The following is a 10,679-nucleotide window of genomic DNA, read 5'->3' on the forward strand; positions in this document are numbered from 1 at the left end:
CCTCCCTCAGGTATGGGCGTGCGTGTGCATGCTCCTTAGCGTAAGTTAGTTTATATGAATATATGAAGGTGGTATGGTATTGTTTCGGACATTTCCGAAAGAACAGACAACCATTGGTGATACATAAGGCTTACCGGATAATGATCTTCAGTGTGGATGCACTAACTTTCCTCGAACTCTTACGGGAATCGGTAGATTGACTGCCGCGAGTAATGAGTATAGTTGGTTAGGGGCACTACAAATATGGTGTGTGGACAGTAAGTTGGAATTGTGGGTCTCACGGGCAGCGTGCGAGAGGTAAGTTCCTGCAGTCGCATTGTCCTCTGTATCCTCGATGAGTCAGTAGGATAGAGCGTCTGCTATGTAAGTAGGAGATCCCGGATTCGAGTCCCGGTCGGGGCACAAATTTTCAACTGTCGCCGTTGATATTTATCAACCCCTGTAACCAGCTAATGGTCTGGATTTCACTGTAATTTCATTAACTTATTTTAAGTTAGATCAAGTAGTGTGTAAGCATAGGGACCGATGACCTTAGCAGTTTGGTCCCATAGGAACTTACCACAAATTTCCTGTTCGTAGATTCATAACGAATCGCACTCGCGCCCGCTCTGGCCTGTCCCCTCGACTACGGCACACAAGGGCCGCCACGGCGTGGACCCAATAATCACACGGCTCGCGTCAACGACAATCGGTCGCGAAGCAACGCAACTGTTTGTTATCCACGTGGTTATACAAAGTACAAATATCTCGTAAAGACACCCTAGCACATAAATTTATATTCGATGTTTACAAATTTCTTTTTTTCAGAAATATTTTTGTTTCACACATCTAAATTTATTTTCGATATTAATAAATTTGTTTTTCTCAAACTCCTTTATTGATATTGCCCGCCTGCCGTCTCTAGATCGTGCGTCGTCAGTTACGTTACTGCACAAATAATAAAATTCAGCTACTTTTAGTGTCTCATTTCCTTATCTAATTCTATCAGTATCGCCTGATTTATTTCACTATTTTCCATTGCTCTTGTTTTACTGTTGTTGATGAACATCTTATAAACTCCCTTTTAAGGGACGCTATCCATTTAGTTCAACTGATTTCTCTGATAAAACTGAGACAACGTCCTAATAGGAAATGTAGGTAACGGGGTATATTACATTAGAAAATATCGGAACGCAACATCAAGCTGAAGATCGTGCTGCAAGGAGAAATCTGGAGGCAGTCTGGGAGCGATGTCGTCAAATGGCTGATGATAATGACGTAACAATTATTATAATGAAACAAAATAATGATAATAGATACTGTTTCTTTAAACAGATGTGTTGTGAGAATGAATAAAATACACTGCCTGACAAAATTAAAGTCAATCGAAAATTTTAGAAAGCATTCTTTCAGTGGGGTTTGAACAGTAATAGGTAAGGAATATTAAAATTCTGCAGGACAGTCTATTTTGGTTGGCAACTGTTTCGGTCTATAATTTACACCGTCTTCAGGCCGTAGATTTTGGTCTGTCCACTGCCACCAGTTGCCATCATGGTGCCTACGGCCTGAAGATGGTCTAAATTATAGACCGCAACCAGTTTCCACCCAAAATAAACATCTGCTCCGATCAAGACTATTTTGCTGATTTTTAAACGAAGACGAATACCCAGAGGACTTGGTGAGATGCAATGTACCTTCATACACGTGCACACCAATCAACCAGTGTGTAAATAATTAGAGTTTCAACTCTCTGCGACACATAGAACGGTCACAAGGAAGCGTTAGTGTCGTTCTCGTTTAGTGTTGCTGGTAACTATAAGAGGTATGAACAGCGTCAGCTTTGAGTGATCACTGTGAAAGATATAGAGATGCATCGTATGACAGCATAATCAGCACCTGACAGAGTTCGGAACTGGCCTCATTGTGGGCCTGCCTTTGGCCGGCTGCTCGAATTGTGCTACATGAACGTTTTTGGGGCATTGGGATATGACAGTGGCCCGGTGTTGGACTGCATGGGAACGTGACGGGAGGCATCCTTGCCGCCAAAGTTCCGATCGCCCGTGTGTGATCACCACATGTAAGCAAGCAACGCACCAAGCACATCGTCACCCTCGCATCTCCGCCTGCCATTCGAGAACAAGTAACGGACCCCCTGCAACATTCTGTGTCATACCGCGAAGACTAGCTGCAGACACAATAGGTGTAACGTTAATGCTACAACGCAAACGACTGTCTGGAGTGGTAGCGTACTCGCGAAGCATGGCCTGCTACAGAATGGCTTTGGTTGAGCAGTGAATAGCAGTTATGCACTACCCGGATGATCAAAGTCGGCAAGTATGACGACGATCTTGGAAGAGGTACAATTTCCTCCAATGTTTTGGAGAGAAACCGAGGTGTTACTCCTGGTGCCACGGTGTGGGAGGCATAGGGTATAGCTTCAATTCATGGCTGGCAGTGATTCAAGAAACTCTGACAGCGCATCGGTACGTCACGGATATCCTGCATCCTCACGTGTTACCTGTCGCGCGGCAGTATAGCGCTGCCATTTTCCAAGAGGACTGCTCGTCCACAAGTGGCACGTGTCAGCGTGATGCTGAGGTACTCCCATTGCCCGCAGTAACTCCAGATCTCTCCCCAATAGAACATGTTTGGAACCAGCTCGGATGTCAACTGTGTCTCAGGGCCAGTAGCCAGGATACCAAGAATACCTTACATAAGTTGTGGGCCAGCAGACCTCAGGAGAGGATACAACGACTTCATTGTTGCCTTCCCAGCCGAATCAGTGCATGCACCCGAGCACAAAGGTTGCTGTCATACTGATAAGTGGGCTCACACTGAGAAGTTAATTGTAAGTTTGACTCGATTTTATAATCATGAAATAACAATCACATAAGCCAGCTTTTTGTGACACGTGAAAATTTGGCCGGACCGGGACTCGAACCCGAATTTCTCGCTTATCGGAAGCGGTCGCCTTAACAACTTTGGTTATCCGAGCAAGCCTCCAGGAACGGCGCAAGCTTCCATATGCCAAACAGTTCACAAAGCTTATCTATCTCATTTCGAGAGCCCTGCATTATAAGAGACAAATACAATGAAGGAAAAAAATACCGCAACACGAAAAAATAATTGACGTAGAGTAATGATATTTCTGGAATCCATTTGTGTAGGTAAGGTATTCAAGTGGTCAACATTGCAAGATCAGAAGTTAATGTAAGAAAAAAAAAAAAGAAAAAAAAAGAAACTAAACTCCTCCCGAACAGGCCATCAAGGCCCAACGGTACCGACCGGACGCCGTGTCATCCTCAGCCCATAGGCGTCACTGGATGCCGATATAGAGGGCATGTGGTCAGCACATCGCTCTCCCGACCGTGTGTCGGTTTACGAGACCGGAGCCGCTATTTTTCAATCAAGTAGCCCCTCAGGTTGCCTCACAAGGGCTGAGTGCACCCCGCTTGCCAACAGCGCTCGGCATACCGGATGGTCACCCATCCAGTTGGTATCCCAGCCCGACAGCGCTTAACTTCGGTGATCTGACGGGAACCAGTGTTACCACTGCGGCAAGGCCATTGGCCCAGGTTAATGTAAACACGAGATAAACCATTGCAACTATGAAATGCTGGTGTATTAATCGGAAATTTGCGGTAAGGTCTTATGGGACCAAACTGCTGGGATCATCGGTCCCTAAGCTAACGCATTTAAAAAAAAATTCTTTATTATCAAAAACCATTATAATTATGCAAATTAACCCACTACCTTACTACATTAGTGGGTCCTAACATTTATACATTTGTATTGAAATGTTGCAGCTAGTTTAGTATTAGTTGGTGAGCTACAGTTAATATTAATATTATTAACAATGGGCATCTAATATCTACATATACTATTTATTTCCTATTCCTGTGACTAATTTAATTTGTATGTGTATTCTGCAGCGTCACATGTGTGCCAGTAAAGATATAAACCTACTTGCATTTGCCTTGCTCTTCGAGCTAACCCCGAAGAGCATGCCCCTGGCACTGGGCAGGCCTCGATGTTAATTCGCTGCAGTCCCTATCTTAATTTCCTATAACTAAGTCCTACAAACTAACTTATCCTACGTCAAATCCGGTGTGTGTCACGATCGGTGGTTGTTCCCTACTCCCCCTAGTCCTGCACGTGGCGGATTCCAACTTAGATGTAGTCGGCCAGTCCACGCACAGGCGGCATGGGAATAGGGCTCCTGGACGCAATTGGTGGTTATTGTATCTCGCCTAAATAGTCAATGAGAACTTTTCGAGATACCTCGTTAGCCAAGGTGTTTAAGGTCTGAAATGTTCCCTCTTGTCTGAGTAGTTGGTATGTGTCGCGGTTGGGTAGTCTGTCTCGTAGTGTGTTGGCAACATCATTGAAGAGGGGACATTCGTAAACTACATGCTCGGGTGTACCATCCGGATCACCACAGTCACACGCTGGTGTTGCCCTCTTCCCAAATCGACATAAATAAGTCGGGTAGGGTCCATGGCCAGTGAGAAAGTGGATCAACCCTCGCGTAGGCTCGAAGTACTTCAGTCCAAGTCGTTCCCTGACATCAGGTAGGAACTGGAAGGTTCTTCGTCCCGTCTCTTCTGCCTCCCAAGTCTCCTGCCAGAGCTCCTCCCCTCTTTTCCTTATCTCTCTCTTATCCCCCACTCTGATACCCATAATATCAGCAATCTTTTCATAATTTCCCTTCTTGGCCCATTACCATGCCGCCTGCTCTCTTATCTTTATGTCTAGGGGGCAGAGCCCCATTATGGCTAATAGGGCCCTCCCCCCCCCCCCCGGAGATGTTCTATAGGCGCCTACTGCTCTTAGTACCATGCTTCTCTGGACCCTTCTCACGGCCATGGCGGGCACAACCCTCGTGAGCCTGTGCGCCCAGACTCCCGAGCCATAGCCCACAACTGAGGTTAAAATACTATTGTGATAGAGTCTGATTAAGTGTGGAGGAAGATGAAATCTTTTGTGACCTATTGAAATGAGATTATTTAATATCTGAAGGGCTCTTTGGGTGACAGTATCAATGTGTTTTCCGAAGTTCCACCTCTCATCAATGATAACTCCCAGGTAACGTGTCTCTCGTCGTCGGAGAACTGGTGAACCGTCTATTCTTACTGTCGGGTTTCTGATGAGTTGCCCTTTTAGTAGTAAGTAGGTGGATTTACTGGGTGAAATCGTCATTTTAGTCGTGTGGCACCACTGTTGGAGTTTGTCTAATGCTGTCTCTATTTTCGGTTCAATGTCTTCGCGGCTACGGCCACCGACCAACAGAAGGAGGTCATCCGCGTAGGCTATCACCTCTAGCACCTGATTACTTTGTTGCAATCTATCTAGTAAAGGCTCCATATGGATGTCCCAGAAAAGGGGTCCTAAGACAGAACCTTGGGGACATCCTTTGGTAATTACCTTCCCAACTCTTTCGCTAGACGATGATAACCAGACCTCCCGATCCTTACAATAGCTCCTCAGGCAACCATATAGCGGCCCTGGACACTCTTTCTCCCGCAAGCAGGAGAAGAGCGAAGGCCACCACAGGTTGTCAAAGGCGCCACTGATATCCACCATGATGCCAACCACGTATTTGTGCGGGGTCGAGTCACAGACTTCGGCCGCCAGGGCAATTGCATCAGATGCCGATCGCCCCGGCCTGAACCCGAACTGCCTGTCACTCATCCCACACAACACTCGGTGTGCTGTCAATCTGTCAGCCAATAATTTCTCTAATATTTTACCAAATACGTCCAACAGGCAAATCGGCCTGTAGGATTTTACTTCTGCAGGGTCCTTGTCTAGTCCTTTCTTTATAATAACTACGTTCGCCATTTTCCATTTCTTCGGGAATCTTCTCTGTCTGAGGCATTCGTTATATAGATGTGTTAGTGGCGCAATTAGCTGAGGCGCCAGAACTGCACCACCTCCGCCACAATGCCCTCTGGCCCAGGTGCTTTTCCTTTATTCAGTGATCTTATATGGGTTGCCACCTCCTCCTCTGAGAAGGGGTAGACAGCCGTTTCATTGACATATTCTTCGTGATCTTCGTCTCTTAGTTGCTTCTGCCCCTCTGTCTCCCCATCCGCATTATCGTCAGGCAACAGGGACCGGAGGAGGACCCCTGCAGTCTCCTGCCAGGACTCCGTCAGCCCGTCCCTGTGCCTGACTGTTGATAGTTCCAGAGGAGAGCGGATTTTTTCCCTTACCAATTTGTACGGAAGCCCCCATGGGTCAGTGACTAGCTGGTTAAGCACAAAGTTTTCCTAGCTTCTCATCCTGACTTCGCGCAGTTCCTTTTGGAACTTCCGCTTTTCCTCTCTATATAGCATCTGCCACCTTAGTCGTTCCTGCCAGACGACACTGCGCTGGTAGTGCTTCCTCAGCCTTCTGACAGATTGACGCAGTTCTCCCAGTTCAGCAGTCCATGGTGACGGAGAGGCCGCTCTGGCCCTCCTCCTTATCGGTACAGCTCCCTTTACCGCTCTTGTCACTGCATTCACCAGTTCCTCTGCTCTCTGGTCTACGTCTATGTCCAGTTGCATGTCACCTTCTGATAATGGAGGAATGTCACACTCCCTCGCTAGACGTTCCCAATTTGCTCTCCTGTAGTCCAGTTGCACCTCCCACCCCGTGGCCCAGCGGCACTCTCTTTCTCCCAAGGTGAAACATATTAGATTGTGGTCACTTGTGGTGGCGTTCTCTATGACTTTCCAATTTTGGATAATGTTTGCCATATTTGGAGTTACAAGGGTGACATCAATATTTGTGCCCTGTCCTCCCCCTGCAGCGTAGGTAGGAGGATTGCCGGCCCTATTTGCTACCACAAGTTGTGATGCCATTATGAATTCTTCGACTTTTTCGCCGTTAGCGTCTCTTGTGCCACTGTACCACAGGGGGGATTTGGCATTGATATCAGCTGTTATCACGATCTTTCTTCCCTGTAACGCCGTGGTAACTCTCGCTAGGTGGTCTATGTGATGTTCTATGCTATCCCCGTACTGGAAGTACATATTTATGAGAGTTATGGTCCCTATAGGGGTTTGAAGCTCCACGACGTTACAGTGGCTCGTTGTGAATTGTGAGAGCGTGGTGACTCTCAAGAGTCTATTTGCAATTACAATTGCTGCCTTTGGGTCGTCCCCTCTGCTGACTATTTGCCAGCTCGCAGCAGCAAAAGCTATTTTTCCGGCCAGGGAGTATGGCTCCTGTAGACAGAGTACATCTAGTCTCCTCTCCTCCACCTCCCTTCGGAGCTCTTGCGTAACAAGTCTGCTGTTGTGAGTGTTAAGCTGTCCAATAGTTATTTTCGTCATTAGGGGAAGTACGTATGTATTCGGTCATGTGGCCAACTCTTACTCCAGTCGAATGCAATCCGTCCGTGTGCTATTACTGATTGTTCGTAAATGTCGTTAAGATCAAATTTCTCACCTCGTCTTTCAAAAACTTTCTTGAGCGGATCTCGCAAGGCTCCGAAGTCGGTGGGAAGATTCACTGATTTTAACTGGATTCTGTCGACAGCCTCCATAACCGAGAAGGTTATCTTTCTGCCGTCTTCATGTCCTACGCGGACCACATGTCGTAAGGCAGTGGTCAGGGTAGCCGGCTGCTCCAATCTGGATAGTTGCATGGTGTACTCCAAGTTGGGGTACACCCTGACTGGATCAACTGGTGGCAGTCTGACTATTGGTGAACTTTGTACAGTGGGGCTCGTACTTGAGCTTGTTGCTGTATTTTCTTGTATGGGTTGTTTTTGGTTGATATAATTGTCTTTAAGCGTTGCCACAGCCACAGGATGCCCTTGAAGTTGCTGGTGTTCCCCGGTTTCCAGAGGAGAGAGTTTCGGCCGTGAGGGGGAGATCGGTTTGTGTGCCAATGTCCATAGTTGGAAATTCGGTTTGTATAGCTTTATCTATTGTTTCAGTTTTAGTGGCGCCCGAGAGCGATCTCTAACTTAAACTAACTAAGATCAGCACACACAACCATGCCTGAGGCAGGACTCGAACATGCGACGGGGGGAGACGCGCGGACCGTGACAAGTCGCTTTAGACCGCGCGGCTAACACGCACGGCGTGTATTAATAACCGATGTAACGGCCAAAATGTTGAATGCAAGGATGGAAACGTGTGTGCATTGTGTTGTACAGGTGCCGTATGTCAGTTTTTTGGGATGGACTTCCATGCCTGTTGCACTTGGTCGGTCAGTACGATGTCGGTTTTTGCTATTTGCGGATGACGCTGGAGTTGTCGTCCGATGGTGTCCCATATGTACTCGTTTGTAGACAGATCTGGTGATCGAATAGGCCAAGACAACATGTCGACACTGTATAGAGCATGCTGGGTTACGACAGCAGTATGGAGGTGAGCGTTATCGTGTGAGAAAACACCTCATGGAATGCTGTTCATGTTTGGCAGCACGACAGGTTGAATCACAAGACTAATGAACACATTTGAAACCCGTGTGTGTGGGATAACCATGAGTGTGCTTCTACTGTCATACTATATATGTAGGTCCAGTGTGTCTAGCACAAAGACAGGGTTGTTGTAGGCCCTCAACTGACCTCCTTCTTGTAACCAACACACGTTCGTCAGTGACCCCGAGGCAGGTCCAGCTTCCATAAGAAAATACAACAAACCTGCCTCCCTGCCCACCAATGAGCTCTATCTTGACACCACTGAAGTCGCAAACGTCGGTGATTTCGGAACAGTGCAACGCATGCTACAGGATTTCTGGCTTGGAACTGTCCTTCAAGTAACTTATTTGTAACAGCTCTTGTGCCACTGTGGTGCCAACTGCTGCTCAAATTGTTGCTGCAGACGTAGCAAGATGCGCCAGAGCCATACGCCGAACACGATGGTCTTCTCTGTCGATAGTACCACGTGGCTATCCGTAGCCCGACGTTCTTGCGAGCGTACGTTCTCGTGACCACCGCTGCCAGCAATTATGTACAGTGGCTGCATTCCTGCCAAGTCTTTCTGCAATAACGCAGGAGGAACATCTAGTTTCTCGTATCCCTATTACAAGATCTCGTTAAAACTTGAAGAGGTGTTAACGGCGTTATTGACGCCTTAAATCCACTCTTGACAATCACCAACTAGCCACGTCCAACCTTACGACCGTCAGAAAGTGTATTTAAAGCAAACCTGATTTGCATCCTCATAATGGCGCTACTAGTGCCGCTCCTAAGTGACTGCCGCGAAATTTGAGCAGACGTCATCTTGCAGAAACATCGAGCCGGCCGCGGTGGCCGAGCTGTTCTAGGCGCTTAAGTCCGGAACCGCGCGACTGCTACGGTCGCAGGTTCGAATCCTGCCTCGGGCATGGATGTGTGTGATGTACTTAGGTTAGTTAGGTTTAAGGTTCTAAGTTCTGGGGGACTGAAGACCTCAGATGTTAAGTCCCATAGTGCTCAGAGCCTTTTGAACCATTTAGAAACATCGAGCGTGGTGGCGTAGTGGTTAGCACACTGGACTTGCACTCGGGAGTGAGACCTTTCAAACCCGCGTCCGGCCATCCTGATTTAGGTTTTCCGTGGTTTCCCTAAATCGCTTCAGGCAAATGCCGGGATGATTCCTTTGAAACTGCACGACCGACTTCCTTCCCTAATCCGGTGGGTCCTCTCCCTTGAATCATCCAACCAAATGATGTAAAAACACGCCTACCAACTTTCGTTTGTCTCGCACGATCCTTCTTGGTGTTGCGATTTTCTTTTCTTTTCTTTTCTTTTGCGTCAGTGTACTTTATCGTCGAGGGTTATCTGTCCGATGGAGCATAAAACATGAGTGATTTGAAGATGCCAACCGCCACCACTTGAAACGTCCCCTTAGACAAATTAATGAACTACTGTGCTGGTAAACCACTTACGTTAATTGATTTTCAAACAGCTGAGCAAAACTGAACGTACTCAGACGTTTCTCTCTTTACTTATTCTGATCATCACTAAACTGACACACAATATTTTTAGCGCAACGTAATCTGACTTTCAAAAATCCCTACAAAAGAATGGCCCTGACTAACAATAACTTATAACTTTCATGAATCACTTACATCTCAAAACCTTCGTTACTCGAACTATTGAAATACAGCGTGCGCCAATACTGCCAGCTGAAGAAAAGATTCTAACTACTGAAGGCACTAACTACTGATAGGCATAGTCAGCAAATGAAATATTTTGATAGAGAACAAACAATGTATTTACCTTAATAATGTTCCAAAGTCATCAAATATATATCAGCTCATGAAATCCAATATTACAAATTTACTCTTTCTGATGGACACACGTCCAGATCGTCCGCTCTCAAAATTCTGCCATTTCTCTCCCCACATCCACCACTGCTGGTGGCTCACCTCCAACTGCGCAAAGTTACGCGCTGTTAACATCCAACTGCCCAAGACTACAATAGCAAATTCCAACAAAGCAAAGCAGCCACAGACTGCACACGGCACAGCCAGTGATTTTCATATAGAGCGCTACGTGGCGTTACCAACATAAAAACCTAAACAGCCTACTTACGCACGTACTGGACATCCAGTTGTGGTACTAGCGTGAAAATTTCAGCCTTCGTCACCGACGAACAGCAGTCTGCATAGGAGCACGATCCAGGGGCTGCTGCGAAGGACGATACACAGGAACGTTCGCTGAACGGCCGTTCAGGAGACACTGTTGGTAGCCTCTTGGTTCATCCGGGAGACCA

The 10,679-nt window shown here is 46.9% G+C and overlaps 1 pseudogene; it reads right to left on the bottom strand.

The window, feature by feature from the left end:
- Positions 1-3,432: 3,432 nt before the first annotated feature.
- On the bottom strand, positions 3,433-3,550 carry LOC124709308 (annotated as a pseudogene).
- Positions 3,551-10,679: the final 7,129 nt, after the last annotated feature.

The sequence above is a fragment of the Schistocerca piceifrons genome, chromosome 7, assembly GCF_021461385.2.
Source record: "Schistocerca piceifrons isolate TAMUIC-IGC-003096 chromosome 7, iqSchPice1.1, whole genome shotgun sequence".
NCBI lineage: Eukaryota > Metazoa > Arthropoda > Insecta > Orthoptera > Acrididae > Schistocerca > Schistocerca piceifrons.